The following is a 21,016-nucleotide window of genomic DNA, read 5'->3' as shown; positions in this document are numbered from 1 at the left end:
TCTCTGTGGTCCAAAGGATACAGTTGAAATTCTTCAACTTAACATTGAAAGACCAATTTTGATACCAAACTACCTATGGAATTACTCCAGCTGCCCTACTCAGGAAACTGTGTCCTTTGCTACTTTATTACTTTTCCCTTTCTGGAAGTTCATTTTTTTTTTCACTGTTTTAAACTTTTTAAACTGATGGAATTTGACCTAGAGATAATGGTCCCACTTCTCTTGTCAATAAATGATCGTTAGTGATCTCCTACCCTGAATTATCTTTTCCTTCACTGCCTGCTCATTTCTGTTTTATTTAGCTCACTAAATATTCACTGAGGTCTTAATGGGGGGCCATTTTTTCAGTTATTTGCATGAACAATAACAACAAGGCCCATTGTCTTGAAGTGATTGCATTTCTGTGTAACAACGCACACAGATGATTTCAGTAATACAGTAACTCTTCAACATCCAGGGACAATTATATTAAGCCAGTCATCATAATTCTTCATTACCCGTGATTGGAAAAGGAATGGCAGTGGCCAGGTGGGAGGCATTGGATGGAAAATTGTTCCTTTTTGAGAGAATAAAAACAATAAAAAATGCTTTCTCTTCTCCTCATATTCTTAATATTGCTTGACTTTCTTGGATAATTGGGAGGGGTAAGGAATAAGATCTAGGTTAAGGTCCCTTGAATTCTTGGCAATTGTTGAGAAAGACCCCAAACTGAAGGCAAGAATAATAATTTGAAGCCCAAGTCCTAAGAAGTAGGAAAGCTCAAATACTGGGATAGCCTCTGAAGATATTTAAGTCTCTAATTATCTACTCCTTTATATTAATCCTCTATACAGAAAGTAGGTGCAGATCACACATGAGTTTGAAGCAAAGATTCTGTATTAGATTTGGATGGTGGAATCTAGTTAAAAAGAAAAATACTGTGAAGGGGAAGAGTATTTTCATTTGGTTGTCAGTTTTTCTGGTTTTGTTTAATTTGTTTGCATTTGGCAAGAGAGGACTTTGTCAAAACCACCAAGCTGAAATAGAATTTGCCCTGGAAGTAATTAGCTATTCAGAAAAAAAAAAGAAAGAAAAGAAAAAGCAAAAAAGAAATTAGAACCTTACTTCAGACTCACCAAAATAAAATTCAAGATAAATGACCCAATGGCCAACTTATTATTTTCATTTGATTTTTTTCAGTCACCTCAAATTTAGTTTTCCCCAACCAAGCAAACTTGCTCCACTCTGTGTTCTTATTTTTTGGATTATCTACCTGTTATAACATATCTTATGAGTTATCTTTACCCAAATTACTGTAATATCCTTTTCATTGCTAGATCCTATTGCTGTTACTCATGAAATATCCATGAATACATCCACTTCTCTACCACTCCAATCTTCCAAGCTTCTCCCATTTCTCACCTGGACCTATGATTAGTTGGATGAAACTATTCCATTCCTGTCATCCATTTTCTCCTTTGTAGCCAGAGATCATTTTGAAATAGAAAACTAAACATATTTTCCCTTTCTTCACATTGTTGAAGAAAAATAATCAAAAACAAAATCTACTTAATTGATCAATACAAAAATTGATGTATTGATGTGTATTGATGAAAAATGATGTATCAAGTGTATGTTAATTACACTTAAATTAAAACAAAACAAAACAAAAAAACCCAAAACAGCAATAACAACAAAAACCCCTGAATCTTATAGTCCAGAAATTCTCTCTACAAAGGTAGGAGAAAAAGATACAACTTTTATCGATGAATAAGCATTAAACCAGCATGTGATACATCATAATCCAGTAAGACATTGCAAGAACGGATCTCACCCTCTAATCTAGCCAAGCATATACAACCCGTTACATGCATGTTCTCAAGTTAAACAATAACTAGTCCTCAAATAAGAGGACTTGACAGAGCCCTTTGTAACACACAGTTCCTCCTAACTTTACCTGGCAGTTGGGGTGACTGTCTTTATTAACTAATTGGCTTTATCCAGAGGAAAAAACAAACTTCTCAGCTCTTTATTACAGGAAATAGTTTTGCAACGTGGAGCACTGAAGTTAGGCTGCTATCTTACTATAGAAACTGAGATAGGGTGCTATCTCCCTTGATGTTTATATTTCAAAGAGATGACTCCCAGCTTAAGAAAGACAGTCCTGGGTCTGTCTATAAACTCACAAGAAGCTTACCTAGTTTTCAAAAGGATTTATATCATTTTAGAGGAGGAAAGTACTTGCAAACACACATTTTCTAAAGTAAATATTCAAAGAAAAGGGAGGGTGGAGAAATCTCTTCCCCTATTTTCAACTGGGAGAGTTAAGCCTCTATTTTTAATTTGTATTTGTCTTTACAACACTGAAAACCTTTTAATGCTTTCCATTCTTCTTAGGATAAGGACCAGAAATCTTAAGAGGCTTATAGTGCTGCCTGGTCCCCTTACTTATCTCTTCAGCTTATCTTTCCATGCTCTCCTTTTACACACTTTCAACTCCATTGTTCTTACTTTCCTGTTTCAGAGTGCACAGCACACTGCTTTAGCACAAGATTATTCTTCTGCTTCACCACCCCCTTCACCCTTTAGACTGATTTGGTCAGATCTTCTACATCTCTCTTCAAGCATTCCTTTCATTAATGGCTGTCGCTTGCATGAGGTTTTAAGCCACATGAGCACAGGGGCTGGATCAGGTTTTGTTCACTATTGGTTTATGTCAAGTTTAAGGTATGTTTTCTTGATGCATGGTTAGCACCTTACTAATATTTTTAGAGGTACGAATGAAAAAGAGTAACATGAAAAAATAAATTAGTAAAAAAGTAAAAGAGAATATAATTGAATATCAAATATATGAATGGAGGAAAGCTTCCTAAGATTAAAAAAAAGACTGTAGAACCAGTTTCTTTAAGAAAAAGAATGATAAATTTGATTTAAAGTTTCCCTCTGTATATACACACACACACAAACACACACACTCATACATATAAATCAAAAGGCAAATAAAAAACATTGGAAAAATACAGCAATGGATTAATTGCTATATTAAAATTTTTTTCAGAGGATATTTTGCAAAGAATTAAGTGAAAAACCCAGAAATGATGAAATACAAGTAAATGCTAACCACAGAAAAAATACATTGCCAATAACTGAGAAATGCAATTAAAATGAGATGCCATATTTAGCAGTGCTTTTTATAATCATACTGTTTAATATAGAAGGGGATGTAGTAAAATAGGAACTTTCTTACATTGTGACTGGGGATGTAAATTTGTACAACACTTTGCAAAATGATTTGGCAATATTTATCAAGATTCTTGAAATGCCCATACTCTTTGAACAAGGAATCCACTTCTGGGAATCTACTGTGTAATGCAGTAAGCATTTTGCACATAAATTACACTTCATAGTTCATTTTTAACAGTGTAATGCTAGAAACAGTGTAAATACTCAAAATTGGAGGAATGGATTACTAATTTATGAATATGTGTATTTATGGAATGCATTTCTTGGCAGGCACAAAATATGGTCTTTTCAGGTAGTTTTTAACAACATGGGAAATATGTATTTTTTTTTTACTGCGAGGTTAACATACAACACACACACATATAATACATATATGTATAATACCTACACATATAAATGCATATAAATATGCATATATAATACATAATACATACATATACAATTTTAAATAACAAAAACATTCCATTTATTTACTGTGACCTATATTAAAAGTAAGTAGATTATACATAAAAGACATTTTACCTTAGGTGATCTTTAAAAAGCTCTTATTTAGGTATGATCAACTTAAGGAGCATATTTAGTGAATGTTTTTCCCCAAGTAAAACAACTATTGTTTACCTACTTGTTTTTTGTTTATGTGTACCTCATTTGTATTTCAAATAAATGTGCCTCTCAAGATATTGCTTGCTTTATGAAAATTGATGTATTGTCACCTTTTCATAAAACTATATATAAACCTGTGTGTTGGAATTAGAGATTTATAGCTAAATTTTTTTACATGCTAAAAATATTAAAAAACTGGCACGTTAATCAGTATATATTTTTCAATTTTACTATATTTTCACAAAATAATTAAAAATAAGTTTCAATTCTGAAAGAAAATGCATTACACTATATAAAAAAGAGAGTAAATAGGAAACCATCGGAAAAATATTTGGAAAAAAGGCAAATGTAAGAGACTTGTGAGCTTATTTAATTCAGCATTTTCTCTACTTACCATTAGTTCACAGCTTATTTGTTTTTGGTTCTGTTTTCCTGGCAAATCATCAACCAAATCCCCAAAGACATTAGAGATTCTGGTAAGTTACGCATTACTTGGCTTGTTACACTGGTTGTAGAAATATTATTCCTCCCATTTTCCTACAAAAGCTGCAGGCCAAAACAAAGCAAAACAAAAAGAAAGAAAAAAGCCCCCAGAAGTGAAGGCAAATTTCAAAATTATTATGCGATTACAGATTAGGCATAATATCCTTACTTTGTCTTTTTTGTTAATTGTAACTCGAGGTAGATTTTAATAGATTTAACTACTTGATTCTATTTGGTATCTATGATTTCCACATGCACCTCTTCATATGGTATGGGAGTTGCATTTGTAATTTCTCCAGCAGTGGATAGGATATGGGACTATGGCTACTGAAGAACTTTCTTTGATCTCATTATATCATGTTATTTTCTAATTAGGAAGAAAAATCAATCACTCACTGTATTATAATAGCAGCTTGCAGTAAAGGAAAAAAGTATTAGACATCATGCACTTTGCCAGGATGCTGATTTGTAACATTTTGATGACAGCAATGAGATAAAATATTAGAGTCTTTTTGTTAGGATGTGCAACCTCTCATGTCTCACCACATAAGAGTAATTAGATTGTATTGCTTTTTCTTAATAATTCTGAAAGGTATTTTTTGATAAAGAAGTTTGATTTCCTTGGGAACAAAGGATGCATCTTAAAATAGTAAATACATGTTTTTCATTTAAAAGAATGTAGATAACTGGAAAACTGATTTATTAACCTGCTTCATCAAGTAAATTACCTGCTCTTATTAACAAATAAGTCTTCAAAAATATGAAGTTTTTTTTTTACCTCCCCTTTTAGTGATCTTATAATTTTCTCCCTTTTTTTTCTTTTTGCATGCTTCTCATCACTTTGATATTAGATGGGGCTAATTGTGGTAATCAAAATTGAGTTACATTGGTGTTATTTAATAAATTCTCTGTGAATACTGGACCAGATTGTCATTTTTCTTATAAGCCCACCATTTATTTATTTATTTATTTATTTGGTACAGAGATTATGTTGAGTCATAAACTTTGTAAGAGGAGAATATCCACAGGGGCCATGAAAAAGTACATCTTGACTATTAATTAACACGAAGCTGCTTACTACAGGTGATATAGTTCAGTGGGAATGTTCCTCAGCATCATTATATTCCTCAGGAAATAGGATAGGATGATATTTGCTATGTTTTTGGTTAATTCTTACTCAAAATTATGATACATGCAAATACTAAAAGAATTATGAAAAAAAGATTTTATGCCATTGTTGTCTTTCTAAAACAGGAATGGTTTAGCTCTTTATGAACTACTGTGGAGACATCTGGAAAATGAAAAAACTCATGATTTTAGTAATAAAACTATCAGTAATTCTTTTTAAAAGCAAATACAATGTAAGGATGAACACAGCTATTGAGAGAGTTGGGGAGTATCATTTTAGAATTAGAGTATGGTCTCTGTTTTCCATTGTCATAAAAATATTTATTTGTTCTCTCCTTTTTTTTTTTTGACTTATTTTATTTGGGTTCAAGATAGGGATTGGAATTGGGTAGGCAACCACTCTGATGACCTGATAGACAAGGATAAGAAGGACAACAGAATTGTCAAGAGTTTGATGTTCATTGCATTTATAAGTATTTCTGACATATCACAAAATCCCATTACTTTTAATATAGTGCCTAGATTCCTATAATATTCTGAACTTCTCAAAGTATGTCTCACATGTTGTAGTTAGTTACCAGTGTAACAATTCAAAAAGGACACCAACCAGGGAAAATAGAAGAGTGAATTGTTTTCCTTATAATAGAAGGGAAAATATCAGGATGGAGAGTATGAAAGAAATATGTTCCAATGCCTGGACATATTCAAGTTCTTCAGGGAAGCGACCACCTTGCTTATTTAAGTCAATATGGTAGACTTTCTACCTAGCACTAACTAAAGCCCACAGTGGATGTTTTATAAAGGAATGTAATTAGGAAAGGAAACTTGTTTTGTCATGGTTCAGAGATAGCAAGAAGCTACAGGAAAGCACGTAGAAGAACTGTCCCAGATTTAGGATCAGACTTCATCCTAATGAAGTGGGTTCCCTATCACTAACATTGACTGCAAAGGCTGGACATTTGTCTTTTCTAGATGATTTAGAAGGTGTCTCTCTAAGAAATAGAAGAAAGTAGATTTTGGGCGCCTGGGTGGCTCAGTCGTTAAGCGTCTGCCTTTGGCTCAGGTCATGATCCCAGGGTCCTGGGATCAAGCCCAGTGTCAGGCTCCCTGCTCCGTGGGAAGCCTGCTTCTCCCTCTCCCACTCCCTCTGCTTGTGTTCCCTCTCTCGCTGTGTTTCTCTCTGTCAAATAAATAAAATCTTAAAAAAAAAAAGTAGATTTTAAGGAACTTTCACATTTTAATTTTATAGGATCCTACTTTATATATGCTTTGCATACAAAAACTGCTGTCACCACCATCTAAATGAAATAACAAAGCAAAGTTTATTTTTATAAACCCCTCTCCACGTGAGATTCCCTCTCCTTTTAAAAACAGTCCTTCCATCTTCAACACCCTCAGAATCCGCACGTCTACCTGCCACACACTGGCTCGCCTATTCCCTGTAGCTGTTCTCCGTATACAATTTCAAATATCAAATTTCTGTTTTATTCCTCAAACCAAAACGAAAACAGTTCTTATTGTGCTTTTGTGTTATAATCTGATGAAAGTGATTCAACAGAGGTTATGGATTTAAGATAGATTTAGTAGTCTCAGAGGGTATTTAAGCATGAGTTAATCCTCATCCAGCTCTAAGTACTCAGGCATAGAAGAGGCAAGAACCAGGAACCTCGGAGCTTTACTTGCCTCCTGGAGGCCAAGCTGTGTCTACTCACTTTCTTCAGTGACTCCCATAGAGGCAGTGCTGTAAAAACATGTGCTGTGAATAGAGACAACATGGTCTGGCACAACTTTGGCAAATATCTGAAATCATGAATCATAAATATATGAATGTGAAGAATTTCTTGTATTTTGAAAAAAAAAATACATCATTAGGAACATAATCTTCCCGTGTCGCATTCAAATTTTCCATGGGGTTTAGCTGAATTTACTTCAGCAGTCTTTCTCCTTTCTACCATGTTTTTTTCTTTTTACTGCCCCTACAGCCTTTGGTTCAGAGAACAGAAGCATCTACCTGAAGGAAACAGAGGTTCCCAGGATAACTAAATAGGGAATAGAAGTGAGAAACAGAACATGTTCAGTTTTTTGGTGTTTGCTGGCTGACTTATTTTAGAACCTGTACAAGTTATCTTGTACCTATTTTTAAACCTGTGTACATGGATACAGTGAAAGTGTGGTTTACATTTAAAATCTTTTTTAAACTAAGTTTTTCATTTTAATGCCATGTAGTTAACCCACAATGTTATATTGGTTCCAGTATGTTTAAAATCTTAAATGGTGTCATATATATTAACACAATACATTAACTTATTGGAGAAAGACTACAAAGCTAAAATTATTTTCTTGATTTTGATAATAATTTATTAAAATAGTATATCCAACAGAAATTATTTATATGCATTGTAAAAATCCATGTTTTTCTGACAGAGTGATCACAGAATGTGCCATGTTTAAAATAACCAATCTTCATTCTGTGTTTTTTCTTACACATGGTACTTGAAGTAAAACACTTAAGAGGAATCTAGACAATCCAAATGTTTGATTTTCAAAATGATTTTGCCAGGATCTTTGGGCTTAAATTTTTTCTCTCACTCCTGCTGAGAAAGTGCATACATTTTGAAATTTAGTCTATTTGAGCAATGCTTTTTTCCTTTTAAGTTGATAATAAGCATATGGGAGTGGGATTGAATTTGAGACAAGCTGTTGATCTCTATTGAACACCCCCCCCAAAAAAAGTAAGGTCTCAAAAAATTTTTTTTTCAACTAACTCTCCACTGATAGGCTAAAAATGTATTAGAAATTCAGTAAATTGATGTAAGATCATCCTGATGTGGGGCTTATAGGAAGAAAAGTGTGGTTGTGGTATATTTTATAATTGGGGTTGTGATTATTTTGCCTAGTCCTTAGAGTTATAAAGTTACAGTGTTCAAGGAAGAGAATTAAAAATCAGATAAGGATACAGATATTCACAAAATGGTAGCAAGAATATTATTATCATACCTATTATGTCACCATTCTTTTGTTATCTTATGGTTTGCTATTTTTAGAACCATATCATTAGGAATAACATATATATAATTTTATATATTTAGATTGATAGATATACTTCTCTACCCCTAAGACTTTGAACATATAGAGGCCATACATTAGAGATATGAACTGATTTTAAAGAACATAGTTATAAATTTTCTGCTGTTATATATTGAGAGAGCAGGTTTCAGAGAAATCAAATGGTATATCTAAAAGGAATTGAGAGACCTGGGTTTCATTTGTATCTTTATGATACTGGATACACACAATCATTTACCTTTTCTGGTTCTCATTCTCTTTGTAAACCAACAAGGCTGAACCAGAATAGCCATTTCTAGCCCTAGTTATTCTGACCAGAGAAAGGAATAGGTGTCTTAGAACATTTGTAAACTCATGAGGTCTGTGTTTGGGGCCTTCTGGCTTCCATTTTGTGGCCACCGTGCCCTCCCTCTTGCTCATCCTCTTTCTGCGTAAGACATTCAGGCCTAAGGGCCCATGAGATTTCCTACCAAACTCTCCTTTTTGCCATTTTGCCAAGATTTATTGTGTCTTTTATAATGTGTTGTTTGGTTTAACCTCTGTTAAAATACCCAGATCCTATTCAATTAAACTCTGCTTTCAGCTAGCAACAAAAAATACTTGACTTTTTGAGGAACTTCCATACTGTTACCCAGAGTGGCTGCACCATTTTGCATTCCCACCAATAGTGCAAGAGGGTTTCCCTTTCTCTACATCCTCACCAACACTTGTTGTTTCTTGTGTTGTTGATTTTAGCCATTCTGACAGGTGTGAGGTGATATCTCATTGTCGTTTTGATTTGTATTTCCCTGATGATGAGTGATGTTGAATATCTTTTCATATGTCTATTAGCCATCTGGATGTCTTGTTTGGAAAAATATCTATTTGTGGCTTCTGCCCATTTTTCAACTGGATTATTTGTTTTTTGTGTGTTGAGTTTGATAACATCTTTATAGATTTTGGATGCTAACCTTTTATCAGACATGTCATTTGCAAATATCTTCTTCCTTTCTGTAGGGTGCCTTTTAGTTTTGTTGATTGTTTCCTTCACTGTACAGAAGCTTTTTATTTTGATGAAGTCCCAATAGTTTATTTTTCCTTTTGTTTCCTTGCCTCTGGAGACATACCTAGAAAGAAGTAGCCATGGCTAATGTCAAAGAGGCTACTGCTTGTGTTCTCCTCTAGGATTTTTATGGTGTCAAGTCTAATACCCACCAATTGCACTACTAGGTATTTACCCAAAGACTAACTCAAAGGGATATTTGCATCCTGATGTTTATAGCAGCATTATCTACAATAGCCAAATTATGGAAACAGCCCAAGTGTCCATCAGCTGATGAATGGATAAAGAAGAGGCAGTGTATACACACACACACACACACACACACACACACACACACACACACACACACACATATACACAGAGGAATATTACTCGCCCATAAAAAATGAATTCTTCCCATTTGCCATGATGTGAATGGAGCCAGAGAGTATTGTGCTAAGTGAAATAAGTCAGTCAGAGAAAGACAAATACCATATGATTTCACTCATATGTGCAATTTAAAAAACAAAACAAATGAGCAAAGGGGGGATGCAAACCAAGAAACAGACTTAACTAGAGAACAAATTGGTGGTTACTAGAGGGGAGGTAGATGGGGGGATGGGTTGAATAGGTGATGGGGATTAAAGAATGCACTTGTCGTGATGAGCACTGGGTGTTGTATTGAAGTGTTGAATCACTGTATTGCACATCTGAAACTAATGTTACACTGTTAACTAACTGGAACTTAAATAAAATAAAAATTAAAAAAAATAAATACTTGAATGTATCTAAATAACAAAATTACATGGTTTTCAAATTTTAGTACGCATTACTTGTTGAAAATCCACATTTGGATCCTGTTCCCTAGAGCCCTTTAACACCCATTTTTAACAAACTCCCCAACAGATTCTGATACTAGTTGAGAAACATTGCTGTAAGATTTTTGCATATTGCCAGTGATTTAGGATTTAATTCAAATTAAGTGACCAGAGATGGAATATTTGGGGTTTGTGATTTGATGCTTCAAATCACATAATAGAATTATACATAATTTTTACAGGTTTTCCTCCTTAAATTCTCATTCTCTAGTGTGGGGGCTTATTACCTGCAAAATAATTGTTACTTTTTTTCCTATGAGATTTCATATATAGTAGTTTGCTTTGCAACACTTAAAGTTCATGTATAAAAAAAATGGAATCACAATAGACAAAAGTGGAAGAAAATAGACTATCAAAATTTCATTGAATAACAAAATACATAAATTTTGCTTTATCAAAACATAAAATTTAAAGGAATGTTTCAAAAAACTGTAGAAACAGATCTTCCCTAGATGACTCAGTGTAGAAGTGCAAGGCAAAGTATAAGTTTTAACTATTTTTATTTATTAGTTACTATTGTTTTCTCTAATTCCCCTCATATCCTCATTTTCATGGCTTATAAATGTTCTGCCTTTTTAATGAGCAACTCTGTGAAGTTCCTTAAAAGCTATTACTCAGTGTGTGGCCCTGGGCACTTATTAGAAATGTAGACTTGGACTGACTCCAGACCTACACCAGACCTACTGAAGTAGAACCTGCATTTTGTCTAGCTGATTGGTCTTTGTTTTAAAATTTGAGAAGCTCTACCTTAAAATGCTTTTGTTTTGTGTTCTACCATATTGGAGTTTACTTCTAATCTGTTACTTTTATGAAATGATGATTTTTTTTTAAAGATTTTATTTATTTATTTGAGAGAGAGAGCACAAGAGAGCACAAACCGTGGAGAAGGAGAAGCAGGCTGCTCATCGAGCAGGGAGCCTGATGCAGGACTTGAACCCAGGACCCTGGGATCATGACCTGAGCCGAAGGCAGCCGCTTAACTGACTGAGCCACCCAGGTGCCCCTGAAATGATTTTTTTTAATAACAGTGTTTGAAAGATAGCTGTATTGTTTTTGTACAAATTATACATGCCCATTTAAGATACTAAAATAATACTGAGAAATACAATTAAGGAAATTCACTCAACCACTCAGAAATGACATTATTAAAAAAAAGATAACATTATTAACATATGATAATTTCAGATATCTCTGTATACAGATACAGAGGTAGCTGTAGATAGGAGGATGGATGGACGGATGGATGGATGCATGCATGGATGGGGAAAAGATGAGACGGCATTTTAGTGAAATGAAATGTAAAACATTTAAAACATGTAAAACATTACATATATGTAAAACATTTAAAAATTAAGTTATTGAGTTAATTTTTCTAAATTCAGAATTGAGAATTTATTAAAAACAAAGAAATTTAAGTGAAAGGTATTGCTGAACCTGAAGCAATATATATGTATATATTTTAAAAGAAGAGATAATTAGATTTTAAGAGTCTTATAAAATGTGATGATGTCATGGGATGGATGTGCTTCAAGTGTAGACATCTGTTATCTGTCAAATAAAGGATGGGGAAGTAAATATCATCACACTGCCTCACACTTCCACCTCCCAATTTTGTTTCTTCAAAAACAATATTTTTTCTAATATTCATTCTACAATCATAATTTCAATAGTTGTTTGAGTTTATTTCTTTATTTAGGGTTGTACTTATCCATAGTACTTATCATAGCATCTCCCATCCTGAGTTTTTATTGTGATTCAATTTTTTTTTTAAAGATTCATTTATTTATTTTGGGGAGAGAGAGAGCGGGGAGGAGTGGGGCAGAGGGAGAATCTTAAGTAGACTTTACGCTGACCTGGGAGCCCTACATGGGGCTTGATCTCATGACCTTGAGATCATGACCTGAGCAGAAACCAAGTGCACCACCTAGGTGCCCCTATTTTAATTCATCTCTTAAATATAGGGATTTCATTAAATATTTTCAGCTGTCCCCAGGAAAGTCTAAGGAGCATTTGATTTCTATAACTTCTTGCATGCTTGAGGAGATATGTTTTTTAATTTAATTTATTTTTTTTTTTACTGAAAGGCCAAATCGCATGAATGTATAATTCTTTTGTTGTTTAATACTGTAGATATCACTGTTTTCAGGTATTATTTGCTTTAAGAAATACCAGATCACTCTAATTCACCAATCCCCCTTGTAATTTACTGAATATATGCAAAATTCTTTTTCTGTGAAGTTTAATACCTTTATTAGAATATGTCTTAATTGCTAACAGTTTTTTAACATCCACAGTGTGCCGTAAGTTGCTGCAGCTTTGAGTTTTATTTCAGTACAGTTTTCTTCAATAATTTTAATTTTTTTTCTTTTTCATTTTGCTTGTTCTTTTTTTAAGGAAGTCTCTCTGTGTGCTCAAAGTTCTTTGTTTTTCTTCTGTTTCAACCCAGTAGTAAGGTTAACACAGATTTTTGTAACAAGTAAGTTAATCATTCACTAGATTTTGATGCAGAGGTTTTGCCTTCTATACTTTCACTATCCTTTGGGAATTAAAAAACAGCATTCTTTTCTGGAAGCTAATGAGTATTCTGAACTGTGGCCACAGGGCAGAGGTGACTTGGAAAACACACAGAGTTATGGGAAGGTGTCCATCTGTTGATAATATAAATATCAAATTGTTGGCTGCTATCCCTAGAAGGTCCATATGTACCAAAGTCAACATGTAGCTCATAAGCTTCCTCTCTCGGAAGATACATAGTTTCCTCTCTGATAAAAACAAATGATATGATACCAAGAGTACAAGTGACAAGAGAAAAAAAATAGATAAATTTACTTGATCAAAATTAAAAATCTTTGTGCTTCAAAGGACATCATCCATGAAGTGAAAAGATAATCTACAGAATGGAAGAAAATATTTGAAATCATATATCAGATATTGTAGATTTTTATATCTAAAATATATACACAACTTTTACAACTCAATAATCAAAAGACAAATAGCCCAGTTAAAAAAATGGGCAAAGGATCTGAATAGATATTTTTTTACAGGAGTTGTACAATTGGCCAGTAAGGACAAGAAAAGATGCTCAGCATCATTGGCCATCAGGGAAATGCAAATCAAAACAACAATGAGAACTTAACTTTATATCTACTAAGATGGTTATGTTGAAAAAGACAGTAACAAGTGTTGATGAGGATGTGGAGAAGGTAGAACTCCTGTATATTACCAGTGGGCTTGTAAAATGGTGCAGCTGCTTTGGAAAACAGTCTGGCAATTTCATTTCTCAAAAGGTTACATATAGATTTACCATATGACCCAGCAGGTCCCCCTCCTTGGTATATACTCAAGAGAAATGGGAACATATGTTCATGCAAAAACTTGTACATGGGTGTTTATGGTAGCAGCTTTATAATATACCCCAAAGAGAAACAACGATATACCTATCAATGGATGAATGGATAAGTGAAATGTGATCTAACCATACAAAGGAATATTACTCAGAAATAAAAAGGTGTTAAATACTGATACAAGCTATAACATAGATGAACCTTGAAAACATGCTAAGTAAAAGGAGCCACTCACAAAAGATCTCATATAATATGATGCCATTCATATGAAGTATTCAGAATAGGCAAATCTATAAAACACAAAGTAGTTTAGTGGTTGCCAAGGGCTGGGGGGTGGATGGGATGGAGAGCCACTGCTAATGGGTGAGTGAGTACAGGGTGTTTTGGGGAGGCTGAAAATGTTCTAAAAATAGGTTTGGTGATGGTTGTATAGCTCTGTTAATATACTAAAAACCATTGAATTGTGTACTTTAAGTAGGTAAACTTTATGCCATGTGAATTATATGACAATAAGTCATAAAAAAAGACAAGTGGGGTGCAGTCTTACTTCCAGGTTTATCTTTGGTCACTCATCATGCTTTCTTATTGTGGACGCTGAGCCATCTCCCTAGCCTGATCTTGCTCCCCAAGGTCACAGCCTCTGCTCACTCTCCCTTGTACCATTTCTGTATCCCCGTTGATGCTATTCCCTCTTCTCTTCAACCCAGGTGTTTCATTTCATGGTGGTGGTGAAGAACGGAGCTAAGTGGATAGAGGTGGTTTTATTCTTTCCTTGCTCTCTTTTTAGTTTATAGTCACTACATAATTATATCTTGCTTACCGCCCAAGGCCTTCTCTTTTGATTCCAAAAACCTCTTGTGAAAGTAAAAATCTAAACTTGGACAATTTTTTAATGGTTGTTTCTTGGAATTAGAGCTGTGGGAAATATTTCATAATTCAAAGGAGTTGTAACTTTTGCTGGTAGCTTTGCATGCCTGGATAAAGTATAAACACATTTGAACCAAATTATGTTTTTCAAACCTGCTGGCTTTTGAGAAGTCCACTGGTCTTATTTTTTCTTTTTAAATCCTTTGCTAATAATGAGGATTATTTTTTTTCTCTTGTCCAGAAAAACGTTTCATAAACTAGTTTTAAACCCAATATTCTTATTTTTTTGAAGTCAGTTATTATTTCAAAGTTTTTTCTCAACTGCTCACATCCTGAGAAAAATCACACTGCTTAGTCTCACAGGAGACATTATTTGTATTACAAAACAAATTTGATCATGTATAACGAGACAGGAAAGTGCGAAGCCTGCCAATGTGCCTTAATGCTGCTCAGGGCTTTCTTTTTCCAGTGAACTCTGTCTGAAAACAAATTAGAATGAAAAGCCGCCTCAGTGAGAATATGGAATCATATCTCATATAAAAGAAAATGTCCAAGCCATTGGAGTATTTCTGACACCCAACAATTCTCTTCCAGACCAGAGACATATTAGGCAAATTTATTTCCAACTTCTAAACCTAAAATTTCCCACATTGCCCTTTTCACCTTACTAATTGCAGTCACATTTATATTAACACCCTTCTGTTACTTTTGGAAGAGCATTATTGGAGGCCGAAATATATATATATATATGTATGTATTTTTTAAATAGGTAATACATTTATATAGTTTCAAAATTTAAAACTTCTGTAAACAGGAATAGAAGGAATCAAGTGAAAATTCTCTCCTATCTCTGCCTCCACCCTGTTTGCATTTCCATAGGCAATCAGTTTAGCTGGTCTTCTGTTTCTTGCATATTCTTCAAGAAATATCCTATAAATTTGGAAGCAAATATGTTGAGGAATGTATATTTCTTTTTTATACAAATGATAGTGACTATATAGTTGTATTGTACATTTTTTCTTTCACTTTATAAGAAGTCTTGAAGATAGTTCCACAATGGGACATCAGGTTCTCCCATTTTTAAAATTTGCGATGTGATCTCTTATGTGGGCATACTATAAGTTTTTGATACAGTGACCTTTCTTGGATATTTAGGTTTCTTTAGAGATTCATCTGAATTCCATGTATGAATAGTTCTTTTTATTACTGAGTAGTATTCCATGGTATAGATGTACCATAGTTTATTTAACCATTCACTCATTGAAAGACATCTGGGTTGTTTCCAGCTTTGAGCTATTACAGATTAACTGCTCTGAACATTTGTGTGCAAGTTTTTTTGTGAACATAAATTTTTATTTTTCTGACATTAATGCCTAACTGTGCAATTGCTGGGTTACATAGTATTTGCATGTTTAGTTTTTTTAGGAAATAGCCAAACTTTCCCAGAGTGGCTATACCACTTACATTCCCATTAGTAATGTGTGAGTGATTCAGTTTCCCACACCCTCCTAGCCTTTGGTGTTGGAATCTTATTATTTTGGCCATTCTGTCAGGTATTTAAGGAGTCTAATTTTTAAATTATGAAATATTACAAACTTTATTCAGTAAGAAACATTCAGAAAATTATAGTGGACATCTATTTTTCCAACATGGAATGATTCCTCAAAGATAAATCACAAGTGAAAGATTATACTGTACAATTTTTTAAGTTAAATTTAATATTTTTTGGACTCCTTTTATCTACCAATATTTTCTTTTCCATTATTTTTTTACCTTCACAGATTTTTCTTTGAGAGTATTAAGATGGTAGTAAACGTGATTTTTATTTTTGCTATTCAATCTGACAGAATTTATAGTTCTGTGGTTCTACTGGAAGAGACTTCTGACTGATAATACCTCATGAGAGGTACACAAGGCATTTTACTGAGATTAAACTTTAGTCTTCTGATTTTAGAATCCTCACAATTGCAGTATGTTAAAATGTTAATTCTCTAAGATATTGCCAAGAGACAGATGGGATAATTATCTACATATCAAATATAATTGTTTGGAAGCTACAAATTAAATCATGAGCTAAATTTCTTATGCGTGTAGCTTAGGTCTAGTGAATTCCCTTGAAGAATTGTAAGTCAACAGCTTTCAAGACCACCATAGCTATATTTAAAATTAGTGTTTTGCCTATATATTTCCTAAATAGTTATATTATCTATTTATAACTTCATGTAAAATATCTCACAGTGTTTTTGCTTTTCACTTTGCTTGAATATTTTCTGCTTTTGTTGTTCCACTAACTTTTTCTCTAGATGACTCTTACCCTCTGATCTCTCTTCCTTCATTATATTTCTCAGTGAAGTCTCTGCTGACCTCTGTAATACTTCCACAGGGGCCATGCAAATCTTTTCTGTATTGTTCCAGTTTTCGTGTACGTGCCGCCAAAGTGAGCACTTCTGAGCTCTGGGCCAGGTTATATGCTCCTTCCATAGGTTTCCTTCACTCTTGTTTCATAAACATGTCCTCGCAGTTCCTCAAGCCCTCATCATCTTTTAACAGAACCTTTTACTTCTTGTCCTCATGAGGAGGACCATAGCTTTTTTTCTTCATTGCTGCTTCTCCAGTGCCAACCTTGGCACTTTCCCCATAGTAGGCACTGAATAAATATATATTTTTTTGTTGAATGGTTGAGGGAATGAAACAATGGACTTAAAAATACCTCCCAATCTCTAAGTTCCATGGGAATGTTCAGTATTCTTTCTCCACTGAGTTATTTGTTCCTAACTCTTGTTTCTTTGAACAGGTTGATGAACTCAAAAGGGAAATTATGTAAGAAGGGAGTACTGTAGAGAGTTGTCCTGGGTTTGGTTTTCTCTAACCATTTTCAGGTATCTTAGACTGATATTATAGCTCCATCTCCTTCATCTTATATCTTATCTTTTGGCAAATCAGAGTTCTATAAAAATCTATGTCAAATCAGTGTCAAATCGGTGATTTCTGAAGTTTTATATTCATAAGTGCTATCAGATTCCTCTATTTTCTTGTCTTGAAAAGACTTGATGTCATTTCGTGGCTTTGTCTGTGGGAGAGTAATGCATATTTGGGTCAATTCATAGAAAGTAACTAAGAAATTCTAACTAAACAGAAAGTAAAGTTTAGAAACTATATTCTCTTAATAGGTACGTTAGGCAGATTATGGCTTAGTGTAAATGACTTAGTTAAACCATTTAAATCATGATTTTAAAATTATGAATGCTCTTTTATAGTTCTTCCTTTTGTAAATTAAACGCATACACAAGTTTTAATTAGACAGAGAAAATGATTTGTTTAAAGTGTTTGATCACCTCATGTTTAAAAAATAAACATATTTCTTTAATATTTGAACAAGTAACATTTACATAAATTAATAATAGATAACTATACATGAATGTAGTGAAAAGTCTTTCTCCCCAATCTTGTCCTCAAGCCAGTTTTCAGCTGTACCTCCAATCAATAAACATTTTTCTTACTTTCATAATATCATCTCATCTCATAGGAAATGGCTTGTTTAAAAGTGCAGAGTGTATTATCAGATAATTAAAGTAAATTTTTATAACCAAAAAGTGAGTCTCTTAAAATTAGTGCTGCTAAAATGTAGCAAAATAGGTCATGGCAGAAGATAGGCTATCTTCCTCACTAGAGCAGAGATCAGCAAATTTTTCCTATGTAAAGCACCAGATAGCAATTATTTTAAGCCCTGGAGGCCATAAAGTCTCTTCTACAACCATTCAACTCTGCTGTTGTAATTTAAAAGTATCCATAGCCAATATGTAGATGAATGAGCACATTTGAGATTGAATAAAACTTTATTTGTGGACATTGAAATTTGTTTTTCATAAAATTTTCACATGTTATGAAATATTATTCTTCTTTAAATTTGTTTCCAGCCATTTAAAAATATAAAATCAATCTTAGTTCGCAAGTTATAAAATAACAAACAGTGGGCAGGATTTGGCTTATTGGCTATTTGCTGACTCCTGATGTGGATCAAGATAATGTGGGTTCTAACACAATTTCATTTCTAATTGATTTTTTCTTATATATTTTTAAAATACTGTTTATTAAATATCTTAATTTTTTTGTCTTATATGTCCAATTCAATATATTAGGGAAGAAGATGTAACAATTGTTGCATGATGGTTAAGTGCTAGACACTTTTTTTTGGTACATTATCTCATTTAGTCCAGTTACCAACTCTGTGAAGTAGTTATTCTATTTTATAGATAAAGTAATGAGGAAGAAGGGGATTAGTAACATTCTCAAAGTTATATACTTGCTAAGAGGTGGACTGTAGTATTTAACGGAGGCTTATCACATTCTATGTTTATAGAATTGAACAACTATTTTTCAGCCACATAAATGTGCTGCTTCCACTTAGAGTTCTATGCTCGTGTTTAGGTGTTTCAAGCTTTGTTGTTTTTTATTTGTTGGTTGGTATTCAATGCTGTTATTTTCTCAAAGGTATGAACAGGAAAACTGAATTCATATTTATTTTCATTACATAATTTTCACCTCAGTGATTTTGCTTTACCTACCTTCCTTTTAAGGGGAACTGGATTAGAAAATGGGCAAATGGAGTTTGAAATACAGAGTAATTTTTTTTTTTCAAATATGGTCCCTGTCTTGCAGTTATATATATAATTCAATTTTTAATTTTGCAATTTCAGTTCATTTCCTCTTCAATCCTCAAATGTTCAGAACATATGATGACACACCAATATTGGGAGATTGTTTTTCACAATGGTTAGAGGAAGAATAAAGTGCTTTTGTATGGGGATTATAAAATAAGTTACATATTCCTTCTCTGGACTTAAAAACAATTAAGAGTGATCCTTTTATTCAGCAACAGTATTGAATTACAGTCACAATGCTGATAGTAAAATTTGCTACCCTTTAAAATAGAATTCAACACAAAAAACACATTTTAATTCACTTTATTATTCTTTAAATTTATACATACCTTCATTGATACTGATTTATTTCATAGAGGTTATTTCAAAATATGTAAGGATTCATTAAAGTATTTGAACAGGATTGTTAAAGTAAAAGCAAAAACTAAAGAGCATATCATTGTAACTAATATTGCTTGTTTGGAAAAGGTTAAATTTTAAGTTTATTTAAATCTTGCACTAATAGTTTGAAATATGTTAATTAATTGGGTGGTTGGGACCTTCTACACTCATCAGCTATGCCATAAAATATTTTCTCTTCAGTTCTGGGAAATACCTGTTTTGGAAGCCCTTTTTAGGGATTTGTGGGTTAATCTCTGGTCTACAGGAGCATTCTGTAATTAAATAATTACATTAGTGGTTCCAAATCATAGAGTTTTAGAGATCAGACTATTTCTTTAATTTTGGTGATTGTTTAAAGGCTAATTATTAGAAGATTAGCCGAATGACCTGTAGATGTCAGAGACAATGATTTATTTCGTATCTGCCTATGAAATTTAAAGCAGAAGCTAATACTGAGATCATGCCATTGCATTTTGTTTCATTGATAAGAGTTGCAGTCATTACTTAATGACTACCAAGATAAATGAGGGGGGAAAACGCCCCTAGTATTTAAAATAAAAACTAAATACTGTGTGGTTAAATTGAAAACAGCTGGAAAGAATGTAGACTAATGCTATCCTAAATGGGAGACATTAATATCATTAAGAACACTAGTTGGACTTAAATTTAAAAAATTTTATACACTGCAAAATATTCACATTTTGAGATTTATAGGCATGAATCAGAAATCTATAGTTAAGACATGATAAGCCTGTTGAAAAATATCAATGTATAAATAGTTACACTTTATATACATGGCATAATGATTTAAGAAAGCCCTATGAGGTCACTGTATTCCCAGCAGCCCATGCAGTGCCCAATACATGTGAGGTATGCAAATACTTATTGAATTAATGACTGACACCTATCTTCTGTATACTTCGTTTCCTAAAGAAAAATACTATTTTCTTATATAGTTATATCAACCCTAGTGGAAATAGTACTATTATTTCTTTTTATAACCAAAGTACTATTATAAGTATAATCATTATTTCTTTTTATAACCAAAAAGCTGAAGTATTTATATTTGATTTTTGTCTTCAGGAAGTTATTTGACAATATTTTGCATGAAATTTATGAAATGCCCTTGCTTACATGAAATATAAAACTGTGTAACATAAAACACAAAGAAGAGGTTAAAGCCATTTTAAAAAAATTTAATTGAAATATAGCTGACATACATTATACTAGTTTCAGTTGTACAACATAGTGATTCAACAATTATATACATTATGATATACTTACCATGATAAGTGTAGTTACCATCTGTCACCATACAAAGTTAATACAATATTATTGACTATTTCCTATGCTCTACTTTTC

At 33.1% G+C, this 21,016-nt stretch overlaps 1 protein-coding gene and 1 non-coding gene across 6 annotated transcripts in view; one reads left to right on the top strand and one right to left on the bottom strand.

The window, feature by feature from the left end:
* Positions 1–21,016, top strand: part of KCNT2 (potassium sodium-activated channel subfamily T member 2) — a 361,260-nt gene that overhangs the window by 39,088 nt on the left and 301,156 nt on the right. The gene's annotated exons all lie outside the window — the stretch shown is intronic.
* On the bottom strand, positions 16,950–17,057 carry LOC114210525 (U6 spliceosomal RNA). Its single transcript, XR_003609539.1, has one exon. It is a non-coding gene; the product is annotated as a U6 spliceosomal RNA (small nuclear RNA).

This window comes from Eumetopias jubatus, unplaced genomic scaffold, assembly GCF_037043125.1.
Source record: "Eumetopias jubatus isolate StellerSeaLion01/CBP00866 unplaced genomic scaffold, mEumJub1_p1.0 scaffold_12, whole genome shotgun sequence".
NCBI lineage: Eukaryota > Metazoa > Chordata > Mammalia > Carnivora > Otariidae > Eumetopias > Eumetopias jubatus.
The sequence above is the reverse complement of the archived record's forward strand: the minus strand, read 5'-3'. Positions and strand labels throughout refer to the sequence as shown.